At 39.2% G+C, this 8,035-nt stretch overlaps 1 long non-coding RNA gene across 1 annotated transcript in view; it reads right to left on the bottom strand.

Annotated features, from left to right (window-relative positions):
* Positions 1 to 1,529: 1,529 nt before the first annotated feature.
* Positions 1,530 to 8,035, bottom strand: part of LOC130593431 (uncharacterized) — a 41,478-nt gene continuing 34,972 nt past the window's right edge. The window contains exon 3 of the long non-coding RNA XR_008970804.1: positions 1,530 to 1,662. This is a non-coding gene — a long non-coding RNA (uncharacterized LOC130593431). The remainder of the gene's footprint in view (positions 1,663 to 8,035) is intronic.

The following is an 8,035-nucleotide window of genomic DNA, read 5'->3' as shown; positions in this document are numbered from 1 at the left end:
GCTAAGAGCAATAGAAGTTGATGATGGTTCGTTTCACTCTGTGGATGATACAATTTGGTTGGCATAGAAAATAAATGGAAGAGGTCAGAGTGAACATGCAATGTGTTTTAATGAAGAAAATATGGAAGCACAGAGTGGAAAAATAAAAAGAAACACCATCAAAACTTAGTTAAGTCAATGGGAAGTTTGGATTTTCTTCCCTGCAGAATGGAGCAGGTTTCTAATGAGACTTTGAGGTTAGGTGACTGTGGAATAAGTTGCCCCTTCACTGAAGCTTCTTTGGATGCTTGTGAGAACAAATCTCTCTGTGGTGGCTGCTGGCTCCCTACACTGCGTAGGTTTCAGAAAATAACAGCAGCTGGTTTCAGCTGAACAGTTGGGGAAAAAGTAGGATGTTCAGCTATGTCGTTTTGGAAGGATAGTAGCAAAACTCTCATTTACATGCCTCAGAACTAACATAAAAGATGGTATGATAGCTCCCTGCTGAAGATTTTAAACGGTACTTCAAATAGGTGGTTTCATCTGGGAGTGCAGCTACCAGTTTGCAACCAGTGCATGCAGATCATTTGCTGCTGGCTTTTTCCCTCCCACTGTTCCGAAAATAGATGTTAGTGAAAAATGTAGGAATCTTTTTCTGCTCTCCTGTTTAGTTAACAAGGTGCTCACCAAATACTCCTAAGTCTTCATCTAGCAAAACTGGATGAAATCCAAGTTATCAGAGAATACGGCAGGGATGTCTTTAAGGAGGCAGATGTTCAAAGGCGTACTTTTCAGAGTTCTTTGACCTGTGTGGAGTTGATTACCATGATGTGAGAAGAAGATGAGAAGAAAAAGAGATGAAACCACAAAGCCTATGAGAATATGCTATACCTGCCAACAATAAACTTCAGAAAGACCTAAGTTATAGAAGCTGTAAAATATTTCTGTGATAAAACTTCTGAGCCAGGACAGACCTCCAGGGACTGCTGAAAAATTTGAGGTCAGTTCTGTCACCTGACAGAGACTTTTCAGCCCACTTGCCGCTGAGTAGTAAAAATCCTTACAGGGAATCACAGTGACTCAAACAGATAGATGAGGAAAAGACATACTATGACACAAAAGGTCCTTCACTTAAAATTGATAATAAGGCCTAACAGGTTTGCACACTGCCCACCTTGTGTGAAAGTTTGTAAATTAAGAATCCATTATATGGATGTAAATCAGCATCAGTAATTTCACTAATACACAAGTGTCTGTGCTGATCTTCAGGCTGAAACTGAAGCATACTGTTCTCCTTGGGCAACACCTTCCTGATACCATATAGAAACTGCAGTGTCAGATATTTGTTTACTGCCATATGCGTCACCAGAAACATTGCGTAGATGCTGAGTGCTGAACATCAGGCTGTGCCTTACAAACCTGCTGTTGCACCCACAGTCACCTGCGGGTCTCAGGGGGCTGAGCCTATCAGGGCTGGAGCCTGGAGGAAGAATTTGTTTAATCCATCGCAGCCCTCTGGGCTGCAGCTGGTCCTTTCCCCTGGGGTGATTTTGAGATATGAGCAGGAGCAGGATCATCATCCTCTGGGAAGGCATTTGAAGGCAGATGCACTTTCCCAACCATTCTTCAGCTGTGCTGATCAAACAGTAGGAAAATGACAGCTCCTCTTGACACACTTTTTTCCTGAAAAATAAAATGTCAAAATACTAGAGTTAAATAATTTTTTTTTTTTTTTTTCCATTTTGGAGTTGCACAGTCTTTTCGTTGTGAACAGCAGGGCAGGCACTACGTGACTGCTTTGTCACTGGAAAATATATACTCTATATATGCTAAATAATCTCAGAGACACACATGTATAATCATACAAACACACACTGTGTTCAAACCCCAGAATGTCACCTGTACCCACCTTGCCGCCTGTATCTGAAGTAATGCTAGGGTGCTAAAAAAAAAACCAACTCTTCTCTCCACATCTTTCTGCCACAAGAGGAGAGTGAGAGACTTTGTAGTGTTTCTGATAATACCCGCGGCATGTATTTTCTATGTGTATGGCTCATGAGTAAGTTACTGTTCTCCTAAGCATACAAACCAATATACTCTCACTGTAAAGAAAGCCAGGAAAATTAGCTTAAATAAAATATATAATTTTATACACCCATATTTACATAAAAGAAGCATTGAACATATGCAAGTGCATCAGATCGTAATAATTCAGTAAGGATGAGTGGGCTTTTTGGCACTTGGTGGAGTACTTGCATATGATTTATATAGAGTTCTAATGCCTAATAAAAGTTGGCCAAAAAGAGAGAGAGAGGAATCTGCTGGGATGAGTTTGTGTATGTATATTAATCAGTAGTAATAGAAAAATGTAAATACAAGTTCAGTGTTTGGCTAAATTCAAACTGGTGAGATGCATTTGATGGTAAGCAAGGCTTCCAAGGGAACGGATAAAGGCTTTTACATTTAGGTCACCTACTTTTTCACCAGACAAGATAAAGCACTGTGTCTTGTCCTACTAAGAACTGTCCCAGCTTAATAGATCATTTTTCTCTCCAGCTTTCACATTTCTACAGGGGGTTGCTGTGCTGCCAACTACAAAACAACGCCTGGATTTGAAAGAAGTATGAGTATTATTTACCTAAAAAGAAAATTAATTTATCTCTAGAAAATTATATGCTGAAAGGGATAGGGATCTACTTCATTCTGATAGATTCAAAATATTTTCTTCTAGGTTATTACTTGGTTAGGTTTGTGAATTGTTTCTTCTTGCACTAGGAAATGTTCTCAGTAGATTGTTGTTTTGGTATACTTCCTATTGTTTTGTTTTAATTAAAGTTTTACAACACAGAAAATTGTATGTTTTATACTGCAGAAAACAAAATACCTGTTTCCAGCTGAGGCAGAATCAGAATCCCAGGAAAAAAGATTAAAACATATTCACATATGTTGTGTATGCTCTCTCAAAAAACGTTAATCAGAAACTTGCTGAATATGAAGTTCTTTCTATAAATATAGTGATCCTCAATCAGACCTCTATCATAAATTTGTTCTGGAAACCTTTTCTGGGTCTGTAGGTTTTGAATCCAAAACATTGAGGCCAAGTTGCACGACACCTCCCTGAGAAACCTGGAGAAGCATAAATTATTTTCCTTTTCCTCTGATAGAAAGTGTTTTCTGTAAGTATAAAAATTAACAGAATTTCTCTGGATATTATCTGTAGAAAACAACATTAGGACTGGTAGGTTTTGATTTCATTAGGTAAATACATGCTTTTCCCGCCTCTTGAGTGACCCAAAAGCATTTGCAGCACCCACAGAGCTGGCAAACATCAGATGAAGAAGAGACCCAGTCTTTCTGTAGCAGTGGGTAGAAATCCTGCAGTACACCCTGGAACATCCCAGTGGCATGAGAGGACTCCTTGTTTAGGTAGGTATTAATGAGAATATAGAAAGCAAACACAACTTCACTATAAGATTGTGTTTTATTGGGAGTTACTTGAATAGGATGATTCCTGACCCATGCCAATGTCCAAATGGAGCCAAGACATTGTTTCTGAGGAGCTGGGTTTGCCCTGAAGGAAAACTGGGCCAGGTAACACCCTCATTAGTCTGAGATATATTAAATACATACATTCTACAGATAGGTTCGTATGTATTTGCTTCAGTCTGTGACTCTGAGCCACATACACAAAATTACAAGATTTCCCTCTGAAGTAATCACTATAGAAAGATCTGTAATTCTCCACTACAAGAAGAGCAATCACTATAGAAAGGCCTGTAATTCTTCACTGCAAGAAGAGCAAGCACTATAGAAAGACTATAATTCTCTCCTGCAAGAAGAGCAAGCTACTTCATGTTTTGCACAGCATCTCCTTGAATGAACTTTGAGTGCCATGAGTGACACAGCAAAGTGGCACAGGACCACCACAGCCAACAAAATTATTACTGGCTTATTTTCAAGTTGCTAGACTATGTCATAGATGTTTATGTGTGTGTTGTTGTCTGTAAATGTAAAAACAAGTTCAGAACAACTGTGCCAGCTGCTCTGCCACATGTGATAGAAGTCCAGGTTCTATGAGCCATGAGGAAGAAATATGAGTAACCGCTGAGTTTGCAGTGAAAACAAGTGCTATGGAGCCTAGAAGCAGCAATGCATTGAGCAAGCTCATTGTTTTGAAAAACAAAAAAAAAGCCATCTGCCAATAAACCAAAAATGTTTAAAGCAGTTATTAATTTACTTGAATGGATCTTGAGCTTTTAAGAAGGATGTCCTTTTGTTCCACACTGATATCTGTGTCACTCTACGTGCTTTTCTCCACTTACATTTATTTTACTTTATTTTCCTCATGTGGATGTGAGCATAGAAATTAAAAATGAAGCATTGCCTATGTGAGTTGTGTAAACTAAGCTTATAGAGTATTTCTGAAATCTTCTCTAAACCATACTTTCTAGGGATTTCTTGAAGTAATTTAAAAATTATCAGGAAATTCATTGAACCAATCACTTAGAGGTAAAGCTGATAGTCTAGTAAGGTTACGTACTAAGTAATTTTGATAAGGATACTTTATGCTATGGCCCCCACACTCCCCCCAAAATCCCACAAACATGTGCACAAACCAAACACAAAACAGTATTATAACACAGGAAGAAGCTGTTTTTCACAGAATGAGAATTAATCTGGAATATTCAGGTTTAATCTATTTTTGATGAATTATGAACCATTTCATTAAGGAAACCCTTTGTGAAAAGAAAAAGGAGGATTTTTAAAAGCAGTAAAATGGTTTCTTAAAGGCTTCCCATAGCTATGCCAGTTTCAGAGAGGCTCTTTGTTTAAACATAGCCCTAGAGTGCCTTATTTCTGCTATCTGATGTATATAAATTTAAGAATATAAATATTTTTGCAGCTCGTATATAAAAATGACAAACATGTCAGGCTATTTACATACAAAATTGATACAGTAACTAAAAATCTGTAAGATCTTGACAGAAAATATTAGCTTTTATTATTAAAAGACATGTTTCACTTCTTTTCCTTATTTCCAGTTTAAGTTTTATGTAGTAAACCCTGATGAATTGTTTTTTTTGTTTTCTTGTTTACCCTTGAAGGTAGCCTTAATGGAAAGCTTTAAAAAAAAAATCAAAACCAACATACCAGAATTTAAGGGTTTTGAAAAAAAAATTTTTTTTTTTTATTTTCCTTTCTTCTTTCTTCTTTTTTTCTTTTTTTTTTCTTCTAGTTCTTAAAATCTGAGCCCGTTGGTGGTTGCCAGGGGTTCAGCAAAATCTGTCTTCATATTTTGTCCAGACAATCTTTCTTTATCCAAGTGACATTCCCCATGTTCCTACATGACCGGGTAGGGTTTAAAGGAATGACATTGCTTCTTGCTTTGTGCAGAACTAATACTCAGTAACCCTCTTTGTGAAGTAGTCCACATCAGCTAAACCTGTGGAGCAGAAATGTCACTCAGCAAAACAAGAGCAAGAAAATGATGAATTTTCTGCCAGTTTAGCACTTGAAACGTGGCAGCACAAGGAGGAGGGCAGGGCTATGGCAGTTTTAACTTGATTGCCTCCAACTGTTTTAGAAGTGCAGCCTTAGGCCCTAAGTAATTCTGTTCTTGGCAAATGTGTTTAAACATTGTAAAAAAATGAAGATATTATAAAGGGGTTTTTAAAAGAAATAATTTCCTTTAATTAAGCTGATCAAAAATTTGGCTTAAAATATTGTTCGATGGCAATTGAAATGCAAAAGACTGGCAGAAAAATATTATGAAACTCTCTTTCCATCCTTGATGTTATGTATCTTACATTTTTATGCCACTTTCCATGAGGAGAGCGCCACTCCTGTTCCACAGAAACAGAGAATCACAAAACGGTCCTTTAGAAAGGACCTTCAAAGGTCTACTGGTCCAACCCCTCTGCAATGAGCAGGGACATCTTCAGCTAGATAAGGTTGCATATCCAGGCTGGCCCTGAATGTCTCCAGGGATGGCTTATCTACCACCTCTCTGGGCAACGCATGAAAATGTTTTACTGCCCTCTTTGTAAAAAAATTTTTCCCCATATTCAGCCTGAATCCCCCTCTTTTAGTTTAAACCCATCAGGCCTTGTCCTATCACAACAGCCCCTGATAAAAAATCTCTCCCTGTCCTTCTTATAGGTATTATGTCGCTGTTTTTTCCCACCAAGCTTCAGCTATCAAATATGGAGTATAACTGAATTTATAAGGGCTCTTCCAGTGACATAGGTACAATGTGAGACTCTTAACATTGAAAGTAAAAACAGATAATAAAGCTAAAGTTGTCCAAAATGCATTCATCTTTACATAACTTTAGTTCAAAACTTGTATGGAGGCATTCAAATGACTTTTTGTAGGAGAAACCTGCAAAAAGATGAGTGTAGACAGCTACAATGAGAAGGGTATCATAAAATCCATGGAACTCCTACTATTTCCAGAAAGACAGTTGCACTTCTGTACCAAGTAAGACAACGTCCCCCCCATCCCACAATGCTGTCTCTAAGAACACAAGATATTTTCTTAAGCACTAAAAGAAAGAGAATATCTATAGAAAGTTTGCTTGCCCCTGCTTGAAAATGCCTGTAGGAGCCTTCTGCTTACACCAGATAACACTTTTGTGTCTTGTTTGTTGTTTTAGGTTGTTTTTTTTTGTTAAGTACACGAATATATTTCTATATTACTTGATCATAGAATCATAGAATCATAGAATAGTTAGGGTTGGAAACCACCTTAAGATCATCAAGTTCCAGCCCCCGTGCCATGCACATGGACATCTCACACTAAACCATCTCACCCAAGGCTCTGTACAACCTGGTCTTGAACACCGCCAGGCATGGAGCATTCACTGCTTCCCTGGGCAACCCATTCCAGTGCTTCACCACCCTAACAGGAAAGAACTTCCTCCTTATATCCAAACTAAACTTCCCCTGTTTAAGTTTTAACCCATTACCCCTTGTCCTATCACTACAGTCCCTAATGAAGAGTCCCGCCCTAGCACCCCTAAAGGCTCCCTTCAGATACTGGAAGGCTGCTATGAGGTCTCCGCACAGCTTCTCTTCTCCAGGCTGAACAGCCCCAACTTTCTCAGACTGTCTTCATAGGGGAGGTGCTCCAGTCCCCTGATCGTCCTCATGGTCTCCTCAGGACTTGTTCCAACAGTTCCATGTCCTTTTTATGCTGGGGACACCAGAACTGCACACAATGCTCCAGGTGAGGTCTCATGAGAGCAGAGTAGAGGGGCAGGATCACCTCCTTTGACCTGCTGGTCACGCTCCTTTTCATGCAGCCCAGGCTTTCTGGGCTGTGAGCGCACACTGAAGCTGGCTCATATTAAGTTTCTTATCAACCAACACCCCCAACACCTTCTCCGCAGGGCTGCTCTGAATCTCTTCTCTGCCCAACCTGTGGCTGTGCCTGGGATTGCCCCGACCCAGGTGTAGGACCTTGGTGAAAATTCATCAGGTTGGCATCAGCCCACGTCACAAGCATGTCGACAATGCTCTGGATGGCATTCCTTCCCTCCAGGGTATCAACCAAACCACACAGCTTGGTGACATCGGCAGCCTTGTTGAGGGTGCACTCAGTCCCAGAGATATTGAACAAAGATGTTGAACAAGACTGGTCCCAACACTGATCCCCGAGGGACAACGCTCATTGATGGTCTCTAGCTGAACAATGAGCCATTGAACACAACTCTTTGCATGCAGCCATCCAGCCAGTTCTTTATCCACTGAGTGGTCCATCTATCAAATTGATTTCTTTCCAATTTAGAGACAAGGATGTCATGCAGGACAGTGTCGAACACACTGTTAAAGAATGTGGCATCTGTTAAAGAAAATTACAACCCAGATTTTATGCAATTTATGAAATATTTTCATTTTATCACAAAAAATAAATTTGTTATAGAAAAGGCTGCTTAAATTATCTTTGTTTTTGCTTATTTTCCACAATATCTCATACATCCTAGTTAAAAAGAAGTGAACTAAAAAAATGCATTTGTAGGCATACAATTTCTACAAGTCCAGATAGCTCATGGAGG

The sequence above is a fragment of the Pezoporus wallicus genome, unplaced genomic scaffold (assembly GCF_028554395.1).
Source record: "Pezoporus wallicus isolate ANWC-B61680 ecotype Strahan unplaced genomic scaffold, APGP_CSIRO_Pwel_v1 contig_8473, whole genome shotgun sequence".
NCBI classification, from domain to species: Eukaryota; Metazoa; Chordata; class Aves; order Psittaciformes; family Psittacidae; genus Pezoporus; species Pezoporus wallicus.
The sequence above is the reverse complement of the archived record's forward strand: the minus strand, read 5'-3'. Positions and strand labels throughout refer to the sequence as shown.